The sequence below is a fragment of the Taudactylus pleione genome, unplaced genomic scaffold (assembly GCF_031769625.1).
Source record: "Taudactylus pleione unplaced genomic scaffold, aTauple2 ptg000151l, whole genome shotgun sequence".
NCBI lineage: Eukaryota > Metazoa > Chordata > Amphibia > Anura > Myobatrachidae > Taudactylus > Taudactylus pleione.
In genome coordinates, this window is record NW_028284553.1 from 6305546 (window position 1) to 6320000 (window position 14455).

The 14455-nt window shown below is 40.4% G+C and overlaps 1 long non-coding RNA gene across 1 annotated transcript in view; it reads right to left on the reverse strand.

Annotated features, from left to right (window-relative positions):
* Nucleotides 1–7109: 7109 nt before the first annotated feature.
* Nucleotides 7110–14455, reverse strand: part of LOC148522211 (uncharacterized) — an 86949-nt gene continuing 79603 nt past the window's right edge. Inside the window, exons 3-4 of the long non-coding RNA XR_015878771.1 lie at nucleotides 9791–9849; nucleotides 7110–7249 (exon numbers count right to left, since the gene is read on the reverse strand). This is a non-coding gene — a long non-coding RNA (uncharacterized LOC148522211). The remainder of the gene's footprint in view (nucleotides 7250–9790; nucleotides 9850–14455) is intronic.

Here is a 14455-nt window from a genome sequence, read left to right on the forward strand (position 1 = left end):
AAAATGTGGAGAAGATGATGTTCATAAAATGAATTATCAACTCTTCCAGGGAGACCAGCCTCCAGAACGTACAGAGGGACCTGTGGTTCCAGCAGGGACGAATTAATAATACTCTGTGAGGATGAGGATGTACACACTGAAGAGGGTGAGGAATCGGTGGATGAGGAGGATGAGGATGACATCTTGCCTCCGTAGAGCCAGTTTGTGCAGGGACAGATAAATTGCCAGCTTGTTTTGTGGGGGCCCAAACGAACCAATCATTTCAGCCACAGTTGTGTGGCAGACCCTGGCGCTGAAATGATTGGTTTGTTAAAGTGTGCATGTCCTGTTTATACAACATAAGGGTGGCTGGGAGGGCCCAAGGACAATTCCATCTTGCACCTCTTTTTTTTCTTTGCATTATGTACAGTTTGGGGCCTAGTTTTTCAATGCCATCCTGTCTGCCACTGCAGTGTCACGCCTAGATGGGTCACGTGTTTGTGCCGCCCACTTGTGTCGCTTAGCATAGTCATCCAGCTACCTCGGTGCAACCTTTTGGACATAAAAACACTATTGTGAGGTGTGAGGTATTCAGAATAGACTGGAAATGAGTGGAAATTAAGGTTATTGAGGTTAATAATAGCATAGGAGCAGAAAAACCTACAAATTCTGTGATTTTAGCTGTTTTTATGCTTTTTTTCAAAAAAATACAGATCCAAAACACAAAACCCAGAACCCAAAACACGCAAGGGTGGTTTTGGCAAAACCAATCCAGATCCAAAACACGAAGAAAGATCCAGATCCAAAACCAAAACACAAAACACGAAAAGTGGCCGGTGCACACCCCTAGTATATATGTGTATGTACAGTATATGTCTGTGTTAGTGTGTATATAATATATATATATATATATATATATATATATATATATATATATATATGTGTTAGTGTGTGTATATGTGTATGTACTGTATATGTCTGTTAGTGTGTATATATGTGTATGTACTGTATATGTCCGTGTTAGTGTGTATATATGGGTATGTATGTCTGTATGTGTCAGTGTGTATATCTGTGTTTATGTTTATGTATGTCTATGTGTTAGTGTGTATGTACTGTATATGTTTGCGTTAGTATATATATATATATATATATATATATATATATGGGTATGTATGTGTTAGTGTGCATATATGTACTGTATATGTCTGTGTTAGTGTGTATATATATATATATATATATATATATATATAGGTATTTATGTATGTATGTGTTAGTGTGTATATATGTGTATGTACTGTATATGTCTATGTTAGTGTGTATATAAATTAGGGGTGAGCGGGTTCGGATTTCTGAAATCCGAACCCCCCCGAGACCCCTCGATCCGAGGCCGATCCGAGTCAGGCTCGACTTTTCCCGCCTGACTCGGATCTGAAATCGAGGCAAAACGTCATCATCCCGCCTTCCGGGTCTCGCGGGTTTTGGATACTATATAAGGTACCAGTGTTGGTGCCATTTTCTCACTCGGCTGTGGACAGTGAAGACGGACGGAGTTAGGGCTGGCTGGGCTGGGCTGGGCTGGGCTGTGTAGTGTAGTGTAGTGTAGTGCAGAATAGTGTTGTGCTGTGCTGTGCTGTGCTGTGCTGTGCTGCGCTGTGCTGCTGTTGTCCATAGGGGCTGTGTCCACTACTTCAAAGTTCATAGGGGCTGGACTGTGTTGTGCAGTCAGTTGTCCATAGGGGCTGTGTCCACTCCAAAGTCATGTGCAGTATCCCAGTCCTAAAGGGGTGCTGTAGTGTTGTCCAGGGGGTGCTCTGTCCGTCAGGGGTGCTCCCCCCAAGTGCTAAAAAAAAATATATTTTTTCTGTGTTTGTGAATTGTGTGCACAGTAGCCGCACGTGCATCAACAAAGTAGTGCCAAGCATGCGCCTGTGTCATAAGTAAAGGGCCGGCTGGTTTGACCATTAAAGGGTGCTGTATCCCCCAAAGTACACTCCAAACCAAATAAAAAAATATTTTCTGTGTTTGTGAATTGTGTGCGCAGTAGCCGCACGTGCATCAACAAAGTAGTGCCAAACGTGCGCCTGTGTCATAAGTAAAGGGCCAGCAGGCTTGACCATTAAAGGGTGCTGTAACCCCCAAAGTACACTCCAAACCAAATAAAAAAATATTTTCTGTGTTTGTGAATTGTGTGCGCAGTAGCCGCACATGCATCAACAAAGTAGTGCCAAGCGTGCGCCTGTGTCATAAGTAAAGGGCCAGCTGGCTTGACCGTTAAAGGGTGCTGTAACCCCCAAAGTACACTCCAAACAAAATAAAAAAATATGTTCTGTGTTTGTGAATTGTGTGCGCAGTAGCCGCACGTGCATCAACAAAGTAGTGCCAAGCGTGCGCCTGTGTCATAAGTAAGGGGCCAGCTGGCTTGACCATTAAAGGGTGCTGTAACCCCCAAAGTACACTCCAAACAAAATAAAAAAATATTTTCTGTGTTTGTGAATTGTGTGCACTGTGGCTGCACGTGCATCAACAAAGGAGCAGTGCCAAACGTTCTCCTGTGTCCCACAAGTATAGAGCCGGCTGGCTAATTTCTTAAAGGGTGGTGTAACCCTCAAAGTACACTACCCTTCAGCAAAAATAAAAAAATATTTTCTGTGTTTGTGTGCGCCTTTGCCGCACATATATATCAATATAACATAAATGGAGGACCAAACTTTCTCCGATAAAAATAAAATAGGGAAAGATCAAGAACCACTTCCTCCTAGTGCTGTTGCTGCTGCTGGGAGTTTTTCATCATCCCAGAGAGGAAGCAGGAACACCACTACTTTTACTAAACAATTGACCCTCCAACGGTCCCTAGCGATGAGGATGAAGTACGACAGCAGTCATCCTGAAGCAAAATGTATAACTGAGGCTCTGACTGCTATGTTGGTGTTAGACGTGTGTCCGGTATCCGCCATTAGTGCAGTGGGATATAGACAATTGATGGAGGTAGTGTGTCCCCGGTTCCAAATCCCGTCTAGATTCCACCTGCATCCTCAAAGTAGCAGCAACAAGCGTGCGTCTGTCTGTTAAACGTTGGTGTAACCCTCAAAGTGCGCTCCACAAACAATAAAAAAAAAAAAAAAATTTCTGTCTTTGTGAATTGTGTGGGCTGTAGCCGGACTTGCATCCTCAAAGCAGCAGCGACAAGCGTGCATCTGTCTGTTAAAGGGTGGTGTAACCCTCAAAGTGCTCCAAAAATTAAAAAAACAATTTATTTTTTATTTGTTTGTGACTTGTGTGTGATGTAGCCGCACGTGCATCAACACAGTAGCAGCGCCAAGCGTGCGCCTGTGTCATAAGTCAAGGGCCGGTTTGGACATCTGGTCCGGACTGAAGGACGTGCCAACAATTACTTACAAGTCTACTGTCACTGCATATGATACTGTCCTCAAAGCAGCAGCGACAAGCGTGCATCTGTCTGTTAAAGGGTGGTGTAACCCTTAAAGTGCGCTCCACAAACAATAAAAAAATTCTTCTTTTTTTTTCTGCCTTTGTGAAATGTGTGGGCTGTAGCCGCACCTGCATCCTCAAAGCAGCAGCGACAAGCGTGCGTCTGTCTGTTAAAGGATTACATCAGTGACAGCATCCAAGTAGGTATGTCAGACAGTCCGTACCTGTACTGGCAGGAAAAAGAGGCAATTTGGAGGCCCCTGTACAAACTGGCTGTATTTTACCTGAGTTGCCCCCCCTCCAGTGTGTACTCCGAAAGAGTGTTTAGTGCAACCCGGGAACCTTGTCAGCGAAAGGCGTAGGAGGTTGCTTCCACAAAATGTGGAGAAGATGATGTTCATAAAATGAATTATCAACTCTTCCAGGGAGACCAGCCTCCAGAATGTACAGAGGGACCTGTGGTTGTGGATTCCAGTGGGGATGAATTAATACACTGTGAGGATGAGGATGTACACAACACTGAAGAGGGTGAGGATTCGGTGGATGAGGAGGATGAGGACGACATCTTGCCTCCGTAGAACCAGTTTGTGCAGGGACAGATTAATTGCTACCTTGTTTTGTTGGGGCCCAAACGAACCAATCATTTCAGCCACAGTCGTGTGGCAGACCCTGGCGCTGAAATGTTTGGTTTGTTAAAGTGTGCATGTCCTGTTTAAACAACATAAGGGTGGGTGGGAGGGCCCAAGGACAATTCCATCTTGCACCTTTTTTTTTTCTCTGAATTATGTACTGTTTGGGGCCTAGTTTTTCAAACTGCCATCCTGTCTGCCACTGCAGTGTCACTCCTAGATGGACCCCGTGTTTGTGCCGCTCACACGTATCTCTTAGCATAGTCATCCAGCTACCTCGGTGCAACCTTTTGGATATAAAAACACTATTGTGAGGTGTGAGGTGTTCAGAATAGACTGGAAATTAGTGGAAATTAAGGTTATTGAGGTTAATAATAGCATAGGAGCAGAAAAACACACAAATTCTGTGATTTTAGCTGTTTTTATGATTTTTAAAAAAAAAATACAGATCCAAAACACAAAACCCAGAACCCAAAACACGGAAGGGTAGTTTTGGCAAAACCAATCCAGATCCAAAACACGAAGAAAGATCCAGATCCAAAACCAAAACACGAAAACTGGCCGGTGCACACCCCTAATATATATATGGGTATGTATGTGTAAGTGTGTATATATGTGTATGTACTGTATATGTCTGTGTTAGTTTGTATATATGGGTATGTATGTCTGTATGTGTTAGTGTGTGTATATATGTCTATGTACTGTATATATCTGTGTTAGTGTGTATATAGGTATGTATGTCTGCAGAGCCGTAACTAGACTTTTTTGTGCCCTGTGCCAGAAAGAGCATTGGTGCCCCCCTCTTTTTTGAAAGGGACATGATGCACCCAAAACAGGAGAATGGCCTCATGGGGAAGGGCCAGGGAAGTGATAGGGGAGGCCAGGAGAAGCTGGGGATGAAATAAGAGGAAGCTACAAGTGAGAATGATAATAAACATAAATTTGTCAGGCCCAAACAGCGCCCCCTGACCTGTGGTGCCCTGTGTGATGGCACCGGCCGCTCTACCCTAGCTATAGCTCTGTATGTCTGTATGTGTTAGTGTGTATATATATGTATGTCTGTGTCTGTATGTGTTAATGGGGGAGATGTATGAAGCTCAGAAGCAGTGTAAGCGCACGTTAGGTGTGCTGATACCGCTTCTCCCCAATGTATGATCGAGGATCTGGGCAGTAAATGACAGGGACGCTATGCACCTCATTATCGGCACTGCTATCTACAAGATAGCAGTGCCGATAGCCTGGGCCATGTACAAATGGTCAGATCACCTGACCGTTTGGCCCGCTGTAGCTGTCATTATTAGTCTGACACTGTCCTAACTCCACAGCAGGGACAGCGCTGTACCTGCTGGGGCTGCTGCTGGCTCCAGGCTGCACGCGGGGATCTCGCAATACTTGCGAGATCCCACGCATGCTCAGTGGAGCCGGCTGCGACCCAGACACAGGCCATCAGCACTAGGCCGATGTGCTGTTGTCTCTAGCGGGTAGCACAGTAGGGGGGAGTTAATGCTCCCCCTCTCCGGCCGATGAGATGTTCTTACATCTCATCGGTAGTGCTTCCTGCTTCACCTCGGTAAAGAGACAAAGCAGGAAGCATTATAGTGGCACGGTAAGTGCCGCTATCATACATCTACCCCAGTGTCCATACATGTGTATGTATGTATCTGTATGTGTTAGAGTGTATATACAGTATGTGTATGTATGTTAGTGTGGATGTATGTGTATGTACGTATGTTAGCATGGATATATATGTATATGTGTATGTGTGTTTAACAAAACACACACACACACACACATTATATATATATATATATATATATATATTTTATTTATTTTTTTATAAGAACCCCCCTCCCCCTCACAAATTCCTGCGTTTGCCCCTGCACTTGTTCAATAAGTTTTTTTTCCTTTGGAGTTGGGGTGCATGACTTCACACCACTGGAAGGGAGAGGTCAGATGAGCTGCGGCGTGTGAGGAGCAGCGCCAGCCAGCCCAGGAGGAGAAGAAGCCAGATGGAAGAGGCACAAGGCGATAAGGTAAGTCATAATTAATTAGACTTAGCAGTAGCGGGATGGGGGGATGGGGGGCCCAAGGGTCCTGCCTATTTTGCCAGTCCTGGGCCCCACAATTTCTGATGGCAGCCCTACCTTGGTGTTTAGCCTGCTGATCTTGGTGAAACTCTGTATTGCTGGAATTCTGATTCATATATGAATGTCCAGTGTGGTCTATGGTCTCCTGTCTTCTGCATCGCCTGTTGTGAAGTATTTATTTATTTAATTTTGGAAAAGTGCTGTTTGTCTGAAACTGCCATTATCAAGCTACCTGTTAAATCTGTACAGCTGCAGTTGACATTACTGGGAAAAGTGCTCTTTATCTGCAATTACCATTATCAAGCTATATGCTGTAATACAGCTTCAGTTGCCATTATCAAATCACATGTGTAACCATACAGCTTCACATATTGTAACCAGTTACTCCATTATTAACCCTGTGGTTATCTGTTAATTCTATGAGCCCCTACCATCCTGAGTGAAGTCCTAGTGCCATCTCAGTACCGATGAGAGTACCTCTGTAGCATGGTTCTAGGGGTTGCATGCAATTATTCAGGTGTATCATAACATTTGGGACATCCTTCCACCATAATTGGTTAATAAGTTGCTGCAGTTATGAGTATTTAATAATTGATTGCTGGCATTTAGCCCTAAGATATATTAGTTGAAGTTTAGGATAAATTCTTGTGATAATTATGGTTTTAGATTTATGAAAGTTTTTACCTGTACATTTTATGCTATATTTTATGCTGTATTTAATTAATTAAATGTAAGCATTATTTTATTTTTTACCCTATCCATCTATACCACCAAACCAGCATTGGTTTCTTTTATTTCTATTATATAGAGTATATATTAGTTCCAACTACCCCATTATGGCTGCTATTGACAGCGCATTTGGGAATATTCTTCTTTTTACTGTATTTCTTATGCATTCAAATGGATCTTTAACTTAATTTATGACAATACATATTTTATTCATTTGCAAGAAATTTATTGATTAAATAAATCATTCAGGAAATAAAGCAACAATCAAAACTCCTCAAAAACATGGGGATCCAAAGAGACTGAGAATATCAGGAAATCGTTTATATTGAGCTGCAAAGATACAGAATCAGTTTTCTCCCTTGGAAGTATATGGGCTTTGGTTGGAGTCCTGTGCCTCTGTAAAATAATATTTAACAACATTACTACATTTAAGAACATGGAACCTTGCTCCTAGAATGAATGCATCAGTAAGTTACAATACAATATTTGTTTGACATAAAACAGATATTTAATTGAAGCACCTTAACTTTCTCAGTATGTTTGTACATAGTGAATTTACTAGCTGTGGCTTATAATACAGTAATTGTGCGTATCCACTTAGTGATAAAACAAGCTGATTGGGCGATAATGACATTAGTATCATTCAATCACTTGTTAATCACCTGCAAATCGAGCATTTAAATGTCTAAAATGACCAGCGATGTGCGCACACACTGGTCGTTTTAGACATCTATCATCGCCTGAACATGCTGGACAACCTGACGACATCATCAGGCTGCCCATGTTCAGGGATGATTGATGTGCATACACTGAACTACTGATCTTCAGTGTATGCACATCACAGACTTGGAAACAACTGCATGATTACAATGTCATAATCGTGCAGTCGTTTCCAAGTCTATTAGTGGATACGCACCTTAGGAAAGCAATATAAACATGTATTCACACTTTCAGGCTACAAGTCTAATGGGAGCTGTTAGATGCTTTCAGTTTGCTGTATATACTCTGAGATTTCTCCTACTCCTCTATGCTGCATCACAGCTTTGCTATATTGTGTGCACTGTGTCATTGTAGGACAGTTACACAGCTAATGATATTTCTGGCACATCTGCACATTATTTTTAGTCATAGCTGCTATGAAGAGTTATCAATTTTCTATTTCTATGAGCAAGTAACCCCTCTATTCTGTACAATAATTACTGAGCAATACAAGTAATCCAAAGGATGTCCACAATATTAATATAAATGGTGTTTAATTAGTTTTAGACACATGTTAAAAATATGAACTTGCACAAAACTGACATAATATATGTATGAACACAAATTTCTAATAATAACATCTTATTCACCTAGTACACAATTTCTTAGAAAATACATGGAATATGCTTTATGCCATTGTGTATTCTTGTTGTTTATTTCTATATGACACTACAGTAAAGGTGCCGGCTGTCATTGTATCACAGGTTAGAGGAGCACTTACTGTTATTAGATGTATGTGCACCAAGGATACAAGAGAGAAATGATAGACATAATCTGACTGGTTGTGAATAGCAACATCATTATTTTCATTCTTAGAATCTTTAGTAAATCTACCACATGAAATCTTGAAAAAACACTTTTTAAGCGCTTATCCACCTTGTGTCAACTTTGAAGCATAATTAATTGTCCTCACTTTTTTTTTACAAAATCTAAAGGTAATTTTTCTCCGCAGGCAAATAACTTAATTGGCAGGAAAACCGGGCATTTCTATTAGAAATAGGATTTATTATCACTTTGACCGAAATAGAAAATGTGTTACTGCCAGTGATAGAATTGTTATTGATGATGATAAACCTGGGTCTGCATGGGGAAACATACTGTATGTAATTACAGTATTTCCACCTGCTGTTATCGCCATGTCAGAATGTCCATAACAGAAAAAACATTTCTAAAAGTTTTATTACTTGATAAAATAAATAGCTTTTTGTTGTATAAAGGATTTAGATGTTTTTTTTTTTTAATTATCTATTTTTAAACTGTTTTTTTTTTTTTTAATCTGGGCTTTCAGGACCTCATTTAGAGCCGGACGCTATTTGCACTTGCTCGTTCAGAAAAAGGGGCTGGCTATTTAAATTGAGCGCTCGCTCTTTGCGGTCTGTTTACGCCTCTATGTCTGAGCGAGTGCCCGAAACATGCGCTCGCTATTTTGTAAAGATGCCCCTTGGCCGCTCGTATCATATGTCATCTCCATTATTTATTTGTTTAATTGAGTACATCGAAGGCATATGAACTGCTCGCTATTCTTGTGGTAGGATTTTCCTACTGCAATCATGTGAGCAGTTCAGTCTAAAAGACAACCAAGTGACATGGTCGATGACGCTGCTTTGTTAATTATGCACACCTATAAAATGCCCGTTTGGACCATTTGGCACGCCTGCGTTCGGATCTCCACTCCCCTGTTTTCAAGCACCTTCCCCTGTTAACACCCACAAACGCCTCATCCTGTCACTCAAATTACAAGCCCCTCGCTATTTTGCGAGCACACGATTTCCGACTGCACTGACTGGTTGGCGCATGCGCATTACGACCCATACGCATGCGCAGATGTGCGAACATCGCTCGGAGTGAGCGAGCGGCCGCTTACGAGCGGCTCTGAATCAGGCCCTCAGTTCCAACTTTGCACATGCATAACCACAAATACTGGTCAGCCATTACTGTAGATTAAACCTTATCACTTTCAGCCAGTATTGCAGGGGCAACAGAATATTGCTTAGCTGCCCTGGTATTATGTTTTGGGCAAATTTCAGTAAAAGAAAATAAGATGAAACAGACAAACCTTGATAGTGTTCTCAATGATAAATTGTTCCCAAATGTTAGATCATCTCAGTACTCCAGCATTAATGGAACATATTCATCCATCCATCCCATTATGTCTATTGCTATGTGGAACTAACTTACCATTTCACAAGTCAAATTTCACCTCCAAATCTACATAAAGGTCCACGACCTCCATTAGTCTATGGAATAAACAGAATAGTAATATAAGGAACTTAAAAAATTTACAATTGTATCACAAAGTGTTTTTCCATTTCATCAGGCAAAATAGAGAATGTGCATACATGAGAATCTGGAACATATTTTGTTGGATTTTTTTGGGATCAGTAGCTAAAAATCAAGTACAATTAGAAATATGCCAGATCCAAGTTTAAGGGGTATGCAACTTTTGCAATAGTCCATTGCAATCATGTTGTATGTGACCACTGGTCAGTAAAGGTTAGGATCAACAAATTCTTAGAGCCTATTCTGTACATCAGCTGGAATAATCACTTAAACACCTGCTGCAGAAAAAAACAAAGGTTTTGCCCTCCTCACAAAACTATCATAAAATCACACAATTCTGCACTGGAGTATAAACCAATTAAAAATCTTTATTTAATCATACATATCCCATAGAAAAAGAAAATATAAAAACAAAACTGAAAAAAACTGTATTTGTATAATCACAGTTTCAGTATCATAGAAGTCACTTGAATTGTATCTTGATAAAAAAATATATCATACTAAATTGCAACATAAAATAATGTTATATCCATGTAGCACACATGTAACAATTTCCTTGCTACTGCAGGTTCATTATCAGATGAAAATCCAATGTACTGACTGTGTTGGAATTAAAAAGCCTCTGTATTTTCAGCTTGAAAGAAATTTCCTTGCATTTGCCGGGCATTACAACCACCTCCAGTATATAACTGCTAATTTAGCCTGAGGCTGATACCAATACAAGTGAATTGAAAAACAGGTTTAAAGTCAAGTACAAATGCACTACCCGTGCTCAAGATTATTCAGTACTTATTTATAAGGTAATACTTGCTGGGCAATAATTATATTGATTCCCTCCAAATGTTCACTGGTTAAATATAAATTCCAATTACTTTGTACAGTATAAGAAAAGATCCACACTTACAATTTCTTTGTTGGGGATCTTTATCATACAGGCAGAGGTGCAGATGAGTGCTGTTATAAAACAGCGCTGTTATCAACGCTTGTCTCAGACCTTTCAATTTCAGTAAGCCAGGAGAATCCTCAATATCCTGAGGCAATTACCTATGGCAGGCCAATATCTTTAAGCAGACTGGTATAGTTTGTCCTGTATCACTGCCACACCGCTACTTCCAGACTTTAAAGTCTAGGCATGCCGGGGGAGTCCTTTGCAGGCAATTATCTGTATACTGTTACTGCTTCTCCCTGGTGTGTCTGGGTCTCTGTATACTGGATGGATCTGTGTAAATCTGGTGCAACTAGGCATTTCAGTCACATCTGTGACCTTTTTCAAGTTGATTGTTCCTTCACTGAACCGATCATCCTTTATAGCACGATCTCAAATTTAATTGGCTCATTTAAATTTAAGATAAACAAACCCTGTTAATCCACTTTAAAAACTGGTAATAACTTCTAAACCATATATGTCACTTACTTATTCAACCTACATATATTAATAGAAAGTTTGTTTGAATGTATCAACTATATATAATTTCACTGATATCAATAATAGTTATAAGACAGAGGGCCTGATTCAGAGCCGGACGCTATTTGCGGATGCTCATTCTGAAAAAGTGGCCTGATATTTAAATTGAGCGCTCACTCTTTGCGGTCTGTTGACGCCTCTGTGTCTCTGCGAGCATCCGAAAACTGTGCTCGCTATTTTGTAAAGACGCCCCTTTGCCGTTCGAATCATACGTCATCTCCACTATTTATTTGATTAATCGGGAACATCGAAAGGCATCTGAACTGCTCATGTTGCTTGTGGTAGGATTTACTTCCCGCTATCACTGCGAGCAGTTCAGGCTAAAAGACAACCAAGTGATGTGGTCGATGACGCTGCTTTGTTAATTATGCACTCCCATAAAACGGTGTTTTGACAGTTTGGCACGCCTGCATTCGGAACTCCACTCCCCCGTTTTCAAGCACCTTCCCCTGTTACCACGCACAAACGCCTCATTCTGTCACTCAAATTAGAAACCCCTTGCTGTTTTACGAGCACAGGATTTCCAACCGCAATGACTGGTTCATGCATGTGCATTACGACCCATACGCATTCGCAGTTTTGCAAACATCGCTCAGAGCGAACGAGCCTCTCTGAATGAGGTCCAGAGTTCAATATGGCTCAATACATGACCTTATACAAAACAAGAAACATAAAAATCATATTGTTCAGAGACACTGTGTTATACTTCTTGTAAGTAGTCTGCATATGGCAAGAGGGCAGTAGGCTCTACCACTTTTTGAGAGAGGGAAGTTATTGTGTAGTTAGTGCACAGATGGGCTAGGATTTATGTTTATGATTTTCATTTTTTTTTACTGCAAAATAAAAACTAGCTCCAGTTGGCTTACACGAAAACCCTGGACTGGTGTGCTGTTTTCCTGGCTGCTGTGTGTTAGGAGGTGTCCACCTATAACAGGAGAGGGACCTCCTACTCTGATCCTATTACAAATTAAAAAAAAAAATTAAATGTATATATATATATATATATATATATATTGTGGAGAGGACAGCAGCACTCACAGGACATAAAGTCAAGAAGACTCATAACACAGCAGTATGTTCATTCGATGTTTCAGTCAGCAAAGACTTTTTTCAAGTGGTTCTTGATAACAGTATTTGCTTAATGAAATGTCGAACGAATACACTGCTGTGTTATGAGTCTCCTGTGAGTTCTGCTGTCTTCTCCCCTGTATGTAAGGTTATTCCATACCTCGAATGGCACCGGGGCAAGTATATGTCTTAAACTGTGATGTGCCAGCTGAAACTGGCATACATATATGTGTGTGAATAATCAGAAAAAACTAATTTCTATTCTAACCTTATTGTTACCATTCTTTATTTCATTTTATTATTATTTCCTATTATATTATTATTGTTATCATTTATACTTATAAAAAAGTGAGAAGTAAACAACAGCTGTTCTAAAAATATAAAAAATTACCATGTCTGTGCATATACAAAGTGTCAATGCCTGTGCATATACAATTATGTTTATACAACCACATCCATAATCTTACGGTTCTCACACGGAGATGAGACCATAGGACTGCTGACCAAGGACAAGACTATGCAGAGAAGTGGTAGTCCTTCCACAACTGGGGCTGGCTGGATTGAGGCTGCAGAAAGATGGCACAACACAGAGAGAACATGGTGTACTAGCAGCCAGGGCTGCCATCAGAAATTGTGGGGCCCGGGACTGACAAAATAGACAGGAGTTTCTGTCTCTCCAGCCCCGGCAGTTCCCACACTTACCTAGTTATTGTTGTTCTGAGACCTACTCCTCATGCAACGCGGGTTTTCTCTTTCAGGGGAGCGTTGTGAAGAGTGGGGATCTGGGCGGGCAGTGGGATTCCGGAGGCAAATGCAGGTTTTGCAATATATATAATATATATCTGCAAGTAATACTGTCTCACAACCAAAAATTACAAAATCCTGCTCTGGTGCCTTCCCCAATATACAATTATCAATACAGTATTGGTGAAATGGCGACACTCACAGGTACAGTACTATCATGTAAGACTTCAAGTGACAAACAGTGTTTGTGTCACCGTTTCAGTCCAACCGGACTATTATTAAGAACATTCTTGCTAAAAGTCCAGATGGACTGAAACTTTGGACAAAGACACTGTTTGTCGTTTGAATTCTTGCATTTAACTACCCATGAGTGACGCAGTTTCTCCAATACTGTATATATACATATTCACACATATACATATATATATATTGTGTATGTATGTGTATATATATATATATATATATATAATATATATATATATATATATATATATATTATATGCATGTGTGTGTATGTATGTGTGTATAATATATATATATATATATATATATATATATATATATATATATATATATATTGGACATGAAATCGCGGCACTCAGGGTACTTGAAAACAAGCAAATTTAATGCAACATCTTAAAAACCAGCAACGTTTCTGTGCCCACACACGGCACTGTCCTCAGGCTAAGGAATACTAGACATAATCTTACCTTAAATAGCACCCGTGAGACATGCAGACGCCCTAGCCGGAGGCGGGACCATACACCCGAGCCGGCAGCGCTTGAAAGTGACGTAATCACTAACAACCTCATACACCCATCACCAAGGAAACAAAATAAAACAAAACAAAACCAGACAAAACAGAGCGCTGCTGCACTACTATACATAATACATGAATAAAATACAATGTAAATGCAAAGATCTTAACGGAAAATACTGCAAAAAACAGGACAAACTACGCAAGCACTTAAGCTAAAACATCAGGGAATACAGAACTATTTAGAGGCTAAATAGTAACTAATGACTAGTAGCTAAATGGATTAGCATAACTTGAATAGAATTCATCAATGTAACACATCTAGATACAAAAATGACATTGCATAGAGCCATTGTGCTCAATATAGGTGTCACAATCACAACCAATACTCAAATGAAGTGTTGCAAGCCAAGATACTCATTAAGTCCCTTGGGAGCAAGAGTCCATAACCCAAAAAACCAACGACTTTCCAATTGAAGAAGTTTCAAACCGCGATCACCGCCCCCAATGATTGAGGGACGTGATTGAT